At 38.0% G+C, this 15,644-nt stretch overlaps 1 protein-coding gene across 1 annotated transcript in view; it reads right to left on the minus strand.

Annotated features, from left to right (window-relative positions):
* The window catches only part of LPP (LIM domain containing preferred translocation partner in lipoma), a 645,020-nt gene that overhangs the window by 487,860 nt on the left and 141,516 nt on the right, over positions 1-15,644 (minus strand). The window contains exon 4 of the mRNA XM_069472792.1: positions 5,354-5,417. The gene's annotated coding sequence lies outside the window, so the exon portion shown is untranslated. The remainder of the gene's footprint in view (positions 1-5,353; positions 5,418-15,644) is intronic.

Below are 15,644 nucleotides of genomic sequence, written 5' to 3' on the forward strand. Positions count from 1 at the left end.
ATCTGTGCATGGTCAGAAGTTATCTCTGTCAAAAGTCCCACGCTCAATATAACCGAGGGGAAAAAAAAAAAAAAAAGCAAACAGATTCCCCAAAGCATTGAAATTCCAATTCAGTCAATAACTCAGTATGATCAGGGCCCTATGACCCGGGGTCTCCTTCTCATCCCACTCATAAAATAAAGATGTTGAGACCACTAACCTGATAGAAGTTTTAAAAAACGAGAAAAAACTTGTTTTTAATGCATTTTATATACTTGTATATTTTATATACTTGTCCAACATTTTTATTCTCCCTTAAGGACCCAGATAAGCATGTAATTAATGAATTATCATATAAGTGATTCAGGATGTGTGATCTTGTCCTTCCCTGAACTCCCATAGCACATATTCTCTATACTCCTCTGGGGCCCATTTACCATTTCCTATCAGGGATCCCTATGGTCTATGAACTTCTTTCCTTGTCCCTATTCATTTTCACTGTTATATCTGGAAGTATTCAGACATTTTAGAGCAGATCTGGGTTTAAATTCAGACTTATATTTATTAGCTGTACAACTCTGGGCAAATTACTCAACCTCTCTGAGCTGTTTCCTCATACAAAATATGGGAAAAAATAATTTTCTATTTTATAAGATTAAATAAAACAATGTATTCAAAAGTCTAGCATTTAGCAGATTCTGAGTTAAAAGTACATTTAAGTGAACGAATAAATGAATAAATAAATGAATAAAGCAAGCAGAATAAGAGTTTCAATAATAAAATATCACTCAATGGTTTGAGACCATCTAAATATCCAGAGTCATGCTGATAAATGAGTCTAACACTCAGAGAGGAACAGTAGGAACTATGGGAAAATTCAACAGCAAAAGGAAAAATACGTCACCCAAATATCATCTCATACTTCCCACACAGAACACCATCTTTTGCTTAACTCATGCATGACCTTCAGTGCATCTACAAACCTCCTGAAATTTTAGATAGCATTCTTTATAGATGTGTATTTCCAGCTATTTCATCGATTCATCTGAGTTTCCAAAATTTCATAATCCTCACCCCTACCCCGAACACATGTTCACATGTGCACACTTGCACACATACACATTCAGATAAACTACCTTAGGCAAGTCATTTGATAGAAAGGGACCTGTCTAATGAAAAAGAACAAGGTTATTTAATCAATCAAGGTTGACAGATAGATACAAACATACTGTTTAGAAAGCATGGGTAGTGGAAGTTACAATGATGACCACCCACACCGCATAAAGGGGCTCTGAATTCAACACCTGGCTTGGCTGCAAACTTGCTATGGGACCTGGAGCAAATCTGAGACTCATGAAAATCAGAGTTGGGACAACCTTTGACATCATCTATTCCACCTTCCTCCTCCCACCTCACAGATGGAGAAATTGTGGCTCAGAGGAAGATCATGCATTCACTAAAGTCACAGCAAATTAATAAATTAGCAGGATTTGAACCTCAGACCCAGTAAAATGATTTCCACTCTCTAAAGCTCTGTACTATGAAGTTCAAGGTAAGTGTTTAGATCCCATGGTCTCTAGTTATCTTCTATTTGATAGATAATTACTATCCTCTTCTCTGCACATGAAGTCCCATGTAAACATGAGTTTGGCTTTGGCAAAGATTACACCAGCTGTTTCTCAGTCCCAGCCCAGTCCCACAAGGCAGAGAGAGGGGTCTGAAAGAATGAAAGACACTGCTATTAATCTTGAGTAGCCCAGCAATTGGGAGCTGCAGTCCTCGAACTAGATTTCACTGTGTTACTGTCTCTTGCTTATGAATCCCACATCTGTCTTCTCTTTATTAATGTTCCCAAACTATATGCAGTAAACAGACAGCTAGGAACTCATCCTCAGCTTCCTATAATTCACTGAATCAGAAAAGGGCAGGAGGCGGGTGGAGGAAAGAGTGATGATGTCAGAGTGAAATAACCTCTTCCAGGAATGACTGCAAGGAATCCAGTGTCCTAACAAACATAACATGCAGCAGCCAGCCAGAACCCTCTGTGCCACTGCTTCATGTACCACATGGAATTAATGAAGACGCCTGGAGTCTATGTATGCATTAAAGACATCTCACATCCCTGCACTGACGCTGAAATTGTTTTGCCTGAAAGACAATGGCCTTTTAAAAAATACTGGGAAAAGACAGTTTATACAAAAAGATTTCTCTGCTTAAACAAAGGTACAACTATGGAGTTAGAAGAAAGAATTCTAGTCTAGGATCAGTCACCAACCCCCTACACAAACCAGATTCCCTCCCTGATCCCAAAAGCTCCATCTCTGAAATAAGAGAATTTGGTTATTTTGATTCTTACAGTCCCCTCTGGGTTTGACATTTTGACCTCTCTTTACAAGTCCAGTGATTCACTCTGGAAAAGTAAAATAACAGAAGGAGAATCTATCTCTTCCCAGTAGTTTTAATAGGGAGTAAGTTTACCAAATTCTCTAAAAATAAGGCCCAGGTCATGGAACAGTGTCATAGCATAGAGTAACATGGGGGAAGATGGATTTATTTTTTCCTTTTCTGATCAGAAATTGCAAGTTGCTGGGGGTAAGAGACGACCAATGTGTAAATGCCCAGTTATATAGTACATATAATCCAAATTACTAACTTCTCTTCTGGTATATAAAAGAAGCCAAAGCAGAGCAGAAGAATAACTCTGTTCACACATTGGCTCTGTAGTAGAGTCATAGGATTTCCTATGATTTTGGAAGTATGGAAGCAGGAAGGAGAGGGACTGGCCAGGAAATAAAATCATAGGTAATAGAACATTTAACTAAAAGTAATCCCACGATCAATCAGTGCAACTTTGTTTGTTGTCAGATGCTCAAACAGACCTCACAGAGGAAGGTGACTTGCCCAAGGTGACACAGCCTGTTGGCATCAGCACTAGGATTAGAATTAGATTCTCCTGGCTTTTGGCTCACATACCATACAACACATTGCTTCACTCCCCAAAACAATGAGATTCTACCCAGGTAATTGAAATAATTTCACTTATAACTGCTGCCTCTAACTCCATTTCAAAAAACAGTAACTGATTAATTTTATTTAAGGCAGACAAGGACTATTTCCACCAAATTATAATAAACAATTCACTCTGGCAATACAGACAAGTCCATGAGAATTAATTGGGTATTATTCATCCTTGCTAATGAATCACCCTGTGGAAAACAGGGATAATCAACGGTCTACAGGAGGCCAGAAGCCTGTTCTTGTTCAAGTACAGATCTTGCCTATTAAAGAACATTAGGTATCAGCTCTAAATAGTAAACAGGGTATACTGTTTCAGATCCCATGAAGTGCAGCTTTAAATAGATTTGGTTTGGAAATGGGACAAGGAACACACCGCAGTCGGTAGATCAACATTAAAAGCAGAGAAAAACAATGATTACACTCATTAAGTGGGTACCTGTTGACACATCTACTGTCAAGTCTAATTATTTATTTAAACTGTTATTCTTTCTTCATTACTGCCACTGATACCAGTTATTACCACAAGATTATTTTAAATTTCTACAGCATGCCCCCAGAATATTTACTTCTCCACCTTCCAAAGGTTATTGGAGAAGTTTCTATCCTTCCCTCCCACTAGCCCCCACCTCCAAAATACAGAGGAGGGGTTGTGGGGAGAAAGAGAGAGGGATGGGGAGAGTAGGAGGGGAGAGGGGAAGGGAGGGTGGGGGAAGAGAGAGAGAGAATTCATTTTTCTCAAGAGTAATTTTTTTGTAAACTTTCAAGGCTTGCTTAGAACTCCTGGTTGTAGTTTCGAGATGGGTTTCCGTGGGGAAGGAGGGCACAGTTAACTACTTTTCAAAGCTTATTCTATTAATATTTAACAACTGACATCTGGGGGAAGGTGAGTATGATAACTGCAGTTTCTAAATGAACAAGTTAGATCTCTGCCTCCCAGAGCTACCAAAAACTATGATGTAGATATCTACAGTACATTATTTTCTGATATATTTATCCATAAAAATAATATATTAGAAAGAAGTTTTTGCATGGGCACTTTTGGACTAGAGAAAGAAAAAAGAGGGGCAGACACTTTTCCTGTATTTTTTGCTAGCTTTTTCTTTTTTTAAAAAAAACAATGCTTTCTTTTGTAGGAATGAAAAGAAAATCTAAATAACTCTATGCCTGATTTAATTATTAGAGTTTCATAGTCCATACAAAACTGACCTTGTATGCACATAATCTGTTCTTATTTTTTGTATATAATAAATATTAGCTTTGAAAATCATGTTAACCTAACACCATAATTTCCACTCAATTTCTAAATCATCTAAGTCCTACAAATATGGGGCAATACCAACCAACTTCATTTTTTTCAAAGGTCTGTGCAACTCAAGTCATGTTTGCAGTTCAAGATCATCAATGTAATATACCAAAGGAATTAACAAAATAGCAGCAGAACAAATGTTTACAGCACTTTAAATAGTGTTATCAAATCTTCTACAAAGTTACTATTCCACAAGACCAACAGTTAGGAACACCATATTCCCTACTTCCCCTCTCTTTGGTTCAGATTTATAAAAGATTACATAGAACACAGCAGAGCTCCCTAGGAGGTGCAGATATCAGCAAATTCACTGCAGGTAAAAAAAAAAATCACATTTTGAAAATTTTACAACTACGATGCTTTCTTTAAAGTTTTTTTTTCATTGTCCTGCTTTCTAGACAAACTTAAGATGAATGTATTCTTCTGCCAAAGGCTGATCTCCTTCACATTCATCTGCAAGTAAAATGGCACACAGATACTGTGGGCCCAGGGTTTCAATGATTCTAACTAATTTTCTATGTCCTTAGGATTTTTTTATTGCAGCCTTGGTTATATCTTTTTGAGATGATTTGTTCGGCAGCTAAGAGACAGTGACTGACCCAACTAGTAATGTTTGGCCCCTTCAGAGCCAGGTAACTCTGGCAGCATAGTGTAGTGAAAACTGCACTCAATCAAGGGCCGGGGAACTAGGTGAAAAGCCCTCCTGTCACGCACTAGCTGGGAATACAATAAAACAATGGGTAAGAACATTCTAGTATATAGCATTTCATGGACACTGAGATAGTCATTAAATTTGAATCTTTGGTGTAGCCCAGATTTTTGTGCTTTTGATATTGAACCTTAATGGCGAGGAATTGAAAGTGAAAATTAAATCAAGAAGACAAAATTTAAAAAAAGGAGGAAAGCTCATTGTCTCGGCCATTTTTTAGGTTTTGTTGTTCATGAAGTACTCTTGAATTTCTTCTATTGGAGATAAAATCAACCTTACACAGTATTGGCTCAGATGCCTATTAGCATTCCCTAAACATGAAGACGCTGATCCTCTCTTACCTCAGACAGCTGGCTCTTGGAATGGTCAGTGGACACACGGTTCAGCCAACTGCAACGCTAGTATCTGCAAATGTAATAGGTAAAAGTTACTCCCAGGCACGAAGCCTATGTTTATTCATTAATAATTATAACTTATTTTATTCCTATATATAGTGGATTCTTGTTTTGCAAAACACTTGCATATTCATTTCACCGCACAGCCCAATGAAGAAGCAAGAAGGGATTATTCTACTCACTTCCTAGATGAACAAACAGAAGCTCACAGAGGGACAGGAAGGATGAGAAGAAAACTAACACATCTCTTATGACTAATTTCACAAACACCATGTAAAATGGTTATTATTGTCCTTATTTTAAAGGTGTCGAAACTGAAGTTCAGGAAAAGTAAGTAACTTGCCCAAGACTACACAGTACAGTACATGGCGGAGCACTAGTTTGGAACCAGGGGCTGGCTCTGTCTGCTGACCCAGTAATCTTTCCTTTCTACCTTAGTTTCTCCCAGGTTATTAAGTTGGGAAAAACAACAGCTCATTGACTTGATTCACATGACTTGGTGGGGAGAGAATAACAAAGTAAAACCAGCTATTTGTTTGATATGAGGAAGTGGGAAAAGCACATGGGATTTAGAACCTGTCAGACTTGTCTTCCTCTTACCAATGGCCTTAGGCAATTATTTAAACTGAGTGTCAATTTCCTCATATGTAAATGAAGATTATAACATATACTTCATAGCCAAAGCTGTCCTAAATTCAACTTTTTTAGAACATTTGCCTCCATTATCCCATATCTATAGATACGTATAATGGTATTTCTTCCCATAAGTCCATGTTTACCTGATTAAAGGGTAACTTTATAAGCATGAAATGCTAGAGAATATCTCTGGATGGGGTATTTCTTTGACTTATGCTTCATAGTTCTAAAACACCACAGTATTCATCTATAGTCAATCCCACATGATCTCACCTAACAACAAACAACACAAAGAATTTTTATTTCAAAAGACCTGTGCTCAAGATAAAAAAATATCAAATGTCCCCTCAACCCCCAAAAAGCAAAAGACATACTGCTTTAGGTGAAAGACCTAAAGCATCATTTTAAAGTTCGTGCTCTAGGTTCAGAGACATGGAGCTTCCAATCTGACTGCCAGAACAAAGGGAATTTGTTTTAATATTATAAAATGGACAGCTTTATTGAGAAGTATGACTTTTGGGAAGTTTTCTTAAAATGTTCCATTTTCATAAAGAACTCAAATCAGATTAAGAAAACAGCATGGTTAATAAGATGCCCTGCAAGAACCTCGTCATCTGCCACTAAACTCAAAACATTAATCACCTTTTAACATTATACTTTAAAGTTTGGAAAAATTACATGACCATAATCATCATCATTCAATGATCGTCATTAATAACTCCATTAAGAGCTTATTACCCCAATTTTAGAAATACGGAAACCAAACCTCAGAGATCACATGGTTAACATGGAGCAAATAAAAATTTAACATTGTATCCTGATACCAAAACCAGTAAACACTCTTCTACTACATGATGCAGCTTCCCAACTGAGAACATGCTATTTGTAGAGAGTAACTTTACAACTTCAGAAAAGGGAAAACAGTCCATAACACAGAAAATTCAATAGTTAAAGCACTAAAGCACATGCATTATAGTTCTGAGCTCTGCTTCACTAGAGAGTGAAAGGAGAAAGAGGAGACTTCACATCTGTGGTCTAATCAGAAGGTAACATGTTACTAAGCTGAGGTAAAAGGAGCGTTCAGTGCAGGGTTGCTATGAACACTTTTTCAGATCTCCCCAGTGAAGTTTCAGAGATGCAACATCCTTGGGCAAAGTGCTGAAACACAAGCCACATAAACAACAGAAGTCTGCACCAGTGAGCTTTTGTGAAGAATCCTTCATCAATAAGCCTCATTTTAAGTAACAGAAAAGCTGAAGCCTTCTTCTAGCTAAATTCACCAGCCCTCTTCACATTGTTTGAGTGTCATGTGTCCTCAGTAGCTCCTGGGTATTTCACTAGGTAGTGGAGTTCTCCATAAACCCATAAAGACATCTGGGACAACTGACAGATCCCACTCTAACCTCTTGGTAATGAAGCCAGTTATCCTTGGCTGCCTTTGCATATTTTACAACCACTGACCCAGACCCTGGCATATCTACATCCTTTGTCAACCATCCATCCTCTCCCAGCAAAAAAAAAAAAAAAAAAGTCCTCACCCCCAGAAGCAATTTTAGCCAAAAATAAAGAAATCTGTATAATCCACTTCAAACTTATAAAACTTCAAACTATTAATTAGAATATATGCAAAGCAAGACTCATTAAACCTAATGGAGACTTCTATGAGATATTAATAATTTCTACTGTATTTTGGGAAAAGAACAGGAACAGAATAAATGAAGCCAAGAAAAAAAGAGAGAAGCAATGACAGGGAGTAAGAGAAAAGCAGAAGGGAATGGAAGAACATGGGAAATTAAGAGAACAGAAAGACCTGTTTCAATGGATTTGTCACAAACCTTGGTATCCTTTGAATCTACCCCTGCACCCCAAGACAAATGCAAAGCAACATAACCCTAGGATGATGATCCTAATATTAAGAACAAAAGTTCTGACTAAATAGCATTGGACCAGTATAAAGATAACTCGTAATACTTGATATTTTGTAAGTGTTATAGTACAAATGAGCAATATAACAGTATCCTATAAAAACTTCCACTAAGCCAGTAAATTGATAACTCTTTAGCCCTGTCATCCCAGATGTTCCTTCTGAGTAGGGGACACTGTTTTGAAAAGAACCATGGAATGGAGATTGAGAACCTGAGTGCTGGTCTTAGTGCCATAATTCCCAAATATTTCTATTAGAAGTTGTATAAAATATATGTATTATCAAGTTTTTATTTTCATAGGTCTTGACAATTATTATCTTAAAACCACTGTGCAAAGTCCAAGGATTATTTTGTCTAGATTTTATGCATTTTCATAAGTTTCACATGGCAGTGGAGGTGGTAGAAAGAGGATTACTTATATCAAGTTTAAATTAAACAATGTTTTAAACATAGAAATCTGTTCCCAGAAGAAACTGAAATGTTAGACTAGGCCAAAGGCATGAGATGACAACCAGGGAATCTCCTAGACTCAACCACCCTCTATAACACACACAATTTTAAATGCGCGCTCTCTCCCGCTACCCTAAGATAGTCATCAAGAATGTAAGATATTCCATAGCTTATGAATGATTTGGTTGTCTCATTAAAGTAATGTTTGCCAGTATTTAATTGCTTCCCTCCCTGATTTTAATTTCCTCACCTGTCAGCATCTATCAGAAGCAATGAAATCCTCTGACATCGTAGCTGATTGTGTTGAAATTAATCAGATTTTTTAAAAGTAAATTGCTTTGGCCTAAAGGTAATGCTTAACTTCTTAATGTGATATTTATAAGGGTTCTATCAATGAAACTTATAATCTAGAAATTAAATAAGAGACGTTAGTAATCCTGAGAATTGAAAGAAACTTAAAAATCTCCAGCGCTGGACTTTGAAAGATAAGTACTTTAAGAGTGGTGTTGGCAAAGTCGCCAGTAAGCCCCAGTGCACATCCCCCTCACAAAGACAGCTAGAACAACAATAAACAACTACATTTTAATGAAAATAACTAACAGAGAGTACCAGAAGGTATAATGAGGAGTAATAGAAACCCTGATTAGCAGAGAAACTCAGAATAACCACAGAGAGAATGGAAAGAAACACCAGATCTTACTCACCCAATCCCCCAGCTGGGATTAGCTGGCAACCAGGAGGAACTTCTCCCTACAGCAAGAAGGTGAGCAAGAGGATCCAAGCAAGCCCCATCTGCACCTTGGACACCTACAGATCTCAGCCCTGGGGTCAGCTGCAGTCCTCATAGAAGTCCACATAGCTGTGCTCCCCCAAAGAAAAAGCCAGTAGTGTGCCTTGTCCCCTGTGGCCTGCACAGCTACTGCATCACACCATCTTGGAAGTGGAACTATGGCTGGAGTTTGTCTTGCTTCAGGGGTGAGTAGCTGAAGCACCCCAGCTCAGTGGCCCAACATCCCCAAGCCAAGCTGTGAGCAGCTGTTACACTCTTCCTTGTGGGGCCAAGTGGAGGTGGAGTCGCTCTACCTTCCTATTCCCATCCTTCAGACTGGAGCTGAAGCGGTACCCTGCCTTCTGGGAAACCAGTACCATGGGCACTCAGAGCAGTTGACCACCCCAGAACTTAAGCTGAAGTGGCACCCTACATCCCAGGAAAATGGTGCCTGGGCCACCTAGAACAGTCATACCTGCCCCCCCCAGGCCTAAGCTGAAGTGACATATTGTCCCCTGGGAATTGGTACCCTGGCTGAACTGAGCAGCTGTGCATCCCAGGGCTGAGCAGATATGATACCCTACATCCTAGGAAAACAGAGCAGGGGCTGAGTTGAGCTACTCTGCCCTACAGACCAGACAATTCTAATACCCTGCTTCCCTGGAGCTGGTCTAAGCCCCTAGTGTCGGAGCTGCTGAGACACCCCTCTCCCTGGGGAGGAGAGTATTCGCTGTGCTGTTCCCTGCCCTACCATGGCCCAAATGACAGCTGTGCTTTGCCATTCTGGGATACTGCTGCTGCTGCACCTGGCCTCACAGAGTGTAGGCTACTGATGAGCCCTACCCTCCTAGGGTCCAGAATCACTGCCACACAGTGCCTCATCCCCCGGGGCCCAAGTTGCCACTGAGCCCAATTGGCTGTTTCCCAAATTGCAGCCATATCCTGCTCCCTAGGCAAACACCTCCAGAGCACTCCTTTCACTCTAGACTTGGACTAGTGCTGTGTCTACTTCCCAGGGGCAGAATCAGCTGGACCTGAGCTGCTAGAGGGGTGCCTCTCAGCCACAGATCCTGGCTGTGTGGGAAACCTACATCCAAACCTGATATAGAGTGAACATGCAGCCCAAGACCCAGGTGCCACTATAGATTAGCAAGACCCTGGACCTAGGACGCTGGCCTCACAGCTGCTCTGAGGACCTGAACCTGGAACCCAGCACTACTACAGCTATCTGTAGCCCATGTCAGAACTAACACCAAGAGGCATCCTCTTAGCTAAGTCTCCCCATGATGAGGAAAATGAGAATAAGGGGACCCCCCCCCACACAAAGCCCTTGACACTGAGGATGTTAACAACCTATACCACCAGAAACACTACCACAAACTTCTACAGCCTAGGCCACTGAGGTGCCCACAGTTATTTTTGATATTGAACAAAGCTGAAGAAGCTGAACAGAGACTATACCACTGTACCTATCCAGAAAGAGAGTCACCACACCCTTCCCAACCACAACACTAAAACCCAACTGCAAGTGAAGGTTTTTTCATACAAAATCCACTCTAGAAAGGTTGAAAGAGTTGATTGTTCCACTAGATGCACAGACATCAACTCAGGGATATAAGAAAAATGAAAAAGCAAGAAAATATAACACCACCAAAGGAACATAACTCTATACTGACAGACCCTAATGAAAGAAAATCAATGAATTGCCAGAAATGGAATTCAAAATAATGATCTTAAGGAAATTTAATGAGATACAAGAAAATACAAAGAGATAATTCAACTAAATCAGAAAACCTATTCATGATATAAACAAGAAATTCAACAGAAATAAAAAAAGAACCAAACAAAAATCTTGAAGGTAAAGAATTCAATAAATTAAAGAAAAAATACAATAGAGAACTTCAGCAGCACACTTGATCAAGCAGAATAAAGAATCACTGTACTTGAAGGTAAGTCATTTGAAATGACAGAGAAAGAGAAAAAAAGAATGAAAAAGAGTGAAAAAATCCTACAAGGCTTAAGGGACACCATTAACAAACAAATATTTGTATTAGGGAACTTCTGGAAAGTGAAGAGAAGGGAAATGGCATTAAGAAAAACCTATTTAATGAAATAATAGCTGAAAAATTCTGAAGTCTGGGGAGAGATATGGACAACCAGATCCAGGAAGCTCAAAAATCTTCAAATAGATTCAACATAAAAAGTCCTCCCCAAGGCACATTACAATCAAATTGTCAAAGTAAAAAACAAAATTCTAAAACCAACAAGAGAAAAGTGTCAAGTCACATACAAAGGAATCTTCATTAGATTAACAGAAAATTTTCCACAGAAATATTTTAGGCCAGAAAAGAATGAAATTATATATTCAAAGTGCTCAAAGGAAAAGGTGGCAAGCCAAGAATACTATACTCAGCAAATCCAGCCTTCAGAAATGAGGGAGAAATAAAGTATATTCCAGATAAGCAAAAACTAAGAGAATTCATCACCACTAGACCAGACTCACAAGAAATGCTCAAAGGAGATCTACTCCTGGTAGTAAAATGATGATAATAAATATCATGAAAACACACAAAAATATAAAACTTACTGGTACAGCAAATACACAAAGAAGAAAAAGAAAAAAATCAAATCTTATCACTACAAAAAACTACTAAACCACAATGATAAACAATAAGAGAAGAAACAAATGATATGCAAAACAACCAGAAAACAATGTGAACAATAGTTCATCTATGAACAATAATTTTGAATGCAAACAGATGAAATTCCCCACTTGAAAGATGTAGACTGGCTGGATAGATTAAAAAGGGACGGGGTAGGAGACAGAGCAGGAGGTGAGCTTCATCAGTATTTACAGCCATTCCCCACTGCTCTCATCACCTCCTGAGGTCCACCTCCCCCTACCCCCAGTATACACCAAGCATGAGACAGCCCCATTCTCAGGAAGCTTAGAAAAGGAGAAACAAAACCCATATTTTGAAAACTTCAACTAGCTATTACAAAGCAATTCATGAGCCTAATAAGTGGCTAGAAAAGAATAACTAGAAGTCTAAGAAAGAAAGAACAAGAAGACTAAATGATTTGCAGGGAACAGAAAAGGCAAGAAATATCAGTTTTGTGGAAAGAAAAGTAAGTCACCAAAGGCGTAGGATTGGCCTAGGAAGAGCTAATTCAAAGGGTAACCTACAGTCAAATCAAATAACACTTTGGGCCAAGAAAGATATGAAAGGAGAAATCAGAAAAAAATAATAAACAAGGTTTGACTCAAAAAGCTCATAGCCATGGGAAGGCAATCAAATGTTGGATGACAAGTAAGAAAAAATGAGATCTTACAAAAGAATATCCAATTCATTTGAAAATGAGATAGCAATACATTTGAGAGTCTGCAAGCCTCCTTTCACAGTTTACCAGATATATATGTTCACACAGCATCACTTGTAATCCCTAGCTCCCAAAAAAAGCTACTCTAAAAGAGAAGAGATATATTAAAAAGGACATGTAATATCTGGGTCCAATTCTATCGATTTTCTCAGCATTCTTCAATATAGTCTCACAGTCTGGACTAGTTTGTACGGAAGAAAACAGATCACATAAAATACCACTATAATTAAAATCAAAGTTAAGAGTAACTTTTATGGGCAACCTCCTTCCTACAGGAAAGGAGAGGAAGGAGGAGGGAGGGAGAGGAAAAAGAGAGAGAAACTTTAATAGAGAATAATTGAAGGGTGGGGGCTGGCGTTGTCCGGTAAGATGACTTGTAATGATATAAAAAATGATAGTTTTGTGTGCAATTTTCTTTCCTGTGACTTTTAAGTAATTTAATTTAGGTGAAGAAAGAAGTGGGTCCTTCAACCCAAACTCACTGATTCTTTTTTCCCCTCAAAGCTGGAATTCTATCTTATCCGGAAAATGAACAAGCAGTCAACTGTTTCTTTAACTTCCCCTCTCAGTCTTGGCAAGGATAAAGCAAGTTCTGTTTATAGAGGCAGGAGTGAGTGGTTACTATTGAAAAGCAGAAGAGAAAGTAGTGGTGACTGAAGAGTAGGGAAAACATGTAAAAGGTTTAATACTAAAAAATGGAATTATTCCCAAAAGGTTCTATAATTATACAGGTTGAATAGCCCTAATCCAAAAATCTGAAATTCAAATGCTCCAAAATCCAAAAATTTTTGAGTACAGACATGACACTCAAAGCTCCTTTTGGATTTGGACTTTTGGATTTTGGATTTTGGACTTTTGGATTAGGGATGCACAACCAATAAGAATAATGTAAATATTCCAAAATCCGGAAAAATCCAAAATCTGGAAAAATCTAAAATCTGAAACACTTCTGGTCCCAAGCATTTAGGATAAGAGATAATCAACCTATGTATAGTTGTCATCACCATCTCTGAGAAAGAAGTTCAAAAACCTTTGCATTGAAATTCCTGAAACTGAAATAAGAAATTAATGAAAAAGAAAGAAAAATTCACTAACAACTGGGTTCTTGTTCCAGCTCTGCCATTAACTCATGCTGCCACATTGGGCAGGTCTATTCCCACTCTCCACTCCAGTGAAATGAAAAGACTGGATTTAATCTGTGGCTCTTAATGTGCGATCTACAAATGCGTAAGACTTCCCTAGACCTTTCCAGGAGTCCAAAAGTTCAAGACTATTTTCATAATAATACTATGTAATGAGCCTTTTTCACTGTGTTGGCATTTGCACCAATGGTGCAAAAACAATAGTGAGTTAAAAACTAGTGGAGTCTTAAGGTGAATCAAGGCAGTGGCACCAAACTGTAGTGACAGTCACTGTATTTTTCACCACATCCTATGTATAGCAAAGCAGAATAGGGGACTAGTTTCACTTAAGACTCTCCTTAATGCATTGGAAATTATTATTTTATTAAATCTCAGTCCTTGAGTACACACCTTTTTGATATTCTGTGTGACGAAATGGGAAGTACCCATGAAGCACTTCTGCTTAATAGCAAGCTACAATGATTGTCTCCAAGAAATGCACTTGTGTGATTGTTTAAACTGTAAGCTGTTAACCATTCTTTATCAGGAAACATCATTTTTATTTAATGTTCATATTTAATAATAAACTATGGCTCTTTAAAAATTTGGGTTTCACCATTTTCTCAAAAATAAACCAAGAGAGCCTATCACTTCCAGGAAAACAACTAACAGAATTTGTTGCCAATAATAAATTCAAGTTTTAAAGTAAAAATTAGAATTTTGAAAATCTTACTTCTACTGTGCGCTTGATATCTTTCTAATACTTCAAATACTTTTTGATTAAATTAGTGGTGATATTAATAAATATGACTCTTTTATATTATAGAATGAAATATATCAATGTTTAGAAGATCTGCATAACTCAGTGAACCCATATTTTCTAAATAACCAATGCATGATGTTACAAAATCATAGAAGAAGATCTATTCAAAGTGAATACTAGACTCATTAATTTAAATACAACAGAGTATAAAAAGTTCATTAATATGATTTTAGATTCCACATTGGAACTAACCTGTAAGAAACTATCGAGTTTTGATAACTGTCAAAACTGTCAAGTTAAGACTTACGTGCATATATAGTAATAACATTCATCAGGTGTTGGGCAGGTGGGAGGTGGGAGTAGGGGATGAGTATGTTTACACCTAATGGGTGCGGTACACACTGTCTGGGGGCTGGACACACTTGAAGCTCTGACTTGGGTGGGGCAAAGGCAATACACGTAACCTAAACATTTGTACTCTGGCAGTATGCTGAAATAAAAAAAAAATTAAAAATAACTGTCAAGTTTTGGTATAATATCAAAGAAAAAAAATCCACAATTACTTCCTTTTTTCCTTCCTTTTTCAACTACACAGCTGTGTGAGGCTGGATTTTCTTCATAAACTTTATTCAAAATAATTAATATCACAATACATTAAGCATAGAATCCAGCTACTATTAACACCTTTCTCACTAAATTTTTTTTGTTTTCAAAATATTCTTATTTTTTATGCAAATATTTTTCATTAAAAATCTTTATTTCTCAGATTCAATTTCTAATACAGTAAATATCACTAGATAAGAATTCCATAAACAAAAGCTCATTTTTAAGAGTGTAAAAGGGTCCAGAGATGAAACCACTGGACTAGAAGGGACTTATACTCCCTCCTACCCAGCAGTAATCTCCTTTGGTTCTAAACCTTTAGGAAAGACAAAGAGTGGCTCACCTCTGCTTTCAGATTCTGCTACCCGTTTGTCTTTACATAACCGCCATTTCAGTGAGCCTCTGGAACCACTGAAACATCCATGTGATCTCACCATGGAGAAGGCCATTGGTTAGTCCAAAAGTATTCACTATGTGCCTTCCATGCGGCAGGCACTGGTTCACACAGCACCTGGATCAGACTCCACTGCTACTCAGGGTGTTCTCTTCATCAAAATACAAAATCTCTAAAAACCTCTTTAATGTAGAA

This window comes from Eulemur rufifrons, chromosome 7 (assembly GCF_041146395.1).
Source record: "Eulemur rufifrons isolate Redbay chromosome 7, OSU_ERuf_1, whole genome shotgun sequence".
NCBI lineage: Eukaryota > Metazoa > Chordata > Mammalia > Primates > Lemuridae > Eulemur > Eulemur rufifrons.